Source organism: Gavialis gangeticus, unplaced genomic scaffold, assembly GCF_001723915.1.
Source record: "Gavialis gangeticus isolate Ggan-Ray unplaced genomic scaffold, GavGan_comp1, whole genome shotgun sequence".
Lineage (NCBI taxonomy): Eukaryota > Metazoa > Chordata > Crocodylia > Gavialidae > Gavialis > Gavialis gangeticus.
The window spans coordinates 38867046-38868403 of record NW_017729000.1 but is presented as its reverse complement, the minus strand read 5'-3'; the positions used below and the strand labels follow the sequence as shown (position 1 = coordinate 38868403).

Below are 1358 nucleotides of genomic sequence, written 5' to 3'. Positions count from 1 at the left end.
ATTGTTGCTCAGTGCAGGGGAAAAGCAGCCCCTACCCCTTCTGCTGCTGGCACTTCCTGGTTCAGCTGCTCAGAGGTCACACAGGGCTGCCCTGCATTTGTTCTGTGCTGCCACCACTGCCCCACAGGGTAGCCCAGAGGCAGCAGTGATGTGACAGAGATGCAGGGCAGCCTTGCTTGGGTGGTAGCGGCAGCCAGAAAGAGCTGCCGTTGCCCGGGCTGCCTGGAAAGGCAGCCCAGCTGCGGAGCCACCCCAGCCCCGCTGCATGCCCAGGGGGTGGCAGGATGCGCCACAGCCTGGCAGCACCTCAGCCAGGTGGGACCAAGGAACCTGCCATGGGCCAGACAAAGCCCCTTTGCGTGCCAGAGCTGGCCCACGGGATCTGGCCATATTTTGCCCATCCCTGATGAAAAGACTGTGACGCTTAACTGCAGAACTAATTAGTCAAGTCTGCAGTAAAGCACATGTATAGATGCACTCAATACATAGCAGTCCAGCTGTGGTATAATATACAAGATTCCAGCTTTCCTTTATTTATCTTACACTTATTTGTGAAATACAAGAATTACAAAAAAAATTCTTCTCATAATTACTAGTAAGTTGTTCCTTCTGAATCAAACCTAAGCTCAATTTCACTTTTTGCTGCAGCCCCCTTACCATCGCTAGCAGTGAAAAGGGAACTTTAACAGGCCTGCCAGGGCACAGTAAAGAGATCTTAATGTAAAACAGAACCAGCTCTTTAGCTGGTTCTACCAATGTAGCTTCCTGCTTTTCAGCAATTAATCTTAATAGGACTGCACTCTTTCATACCTTACCATTTATGGTAACAGAAATCTTCATAATAGGGAAACTGAAGTTAAGGGTTCATACACAGCAAAACAAACCGCGAGGGATCCTGGAAAGGAACGTTCTAAATCTAAGTTTAGCTGTCTCTTCACTGACATGGGAAGGTTTTTCACCTATCAAGATTAGTCAAATGACAACAACTATTTTCCGCACTGAAGACTACAAAAAAGCAAAGCCTGTAAGTACCATTCGGGAAAAGGTTTTTTTGTTTAAATTGAAGAATATGTCTTTTGAGAAAAATCATACTTCTAGAAGCAACAGCCTTTCTAACTATACAACTAACTTTGAACTTCTTTGAGAAGTTAAATGCTTTTCCTCTCTCTAATACCAATCATAAAGTAACTGAATAATTCAGTGCGGGGCCAGGCAGCAGCCAGCCCCACTGTAGCACCCTCATGCCCCAGCCAGCCCCAATAACAATCTACATGTATGCTGCAGCACATGTAACTACTCTGCTGTAGGACAGCACTGTCACAATGGAGTTAATTAATGTTCTGTGCCCCAATACCAGA

The 1358-nt window shown here is 46.2% G+C and overlaps 1 protein-coding gene across 1 annotated transcript in view; it reads left to right on the top strand.

Moving 5' to 3' along the window:
* Positions 1-808: 808 nt before the first annotated feature.
* The window catches only part of KCNMB1 (potassium calcium-activated channel subfamily M regulatory beta subunit 1), a 19848-nt gene continuing 19298 nt past the window's right edge, over positions 809-1358 (top strand). The window contains exon 1 of the mRNA XM_019506527.1: positions 809-1024. The gene's annotated coding sequence lies outside the window, so the exon portion shown is untranslated. The remainder of the gene's footprint in view (positions 1025-1358) is intronic.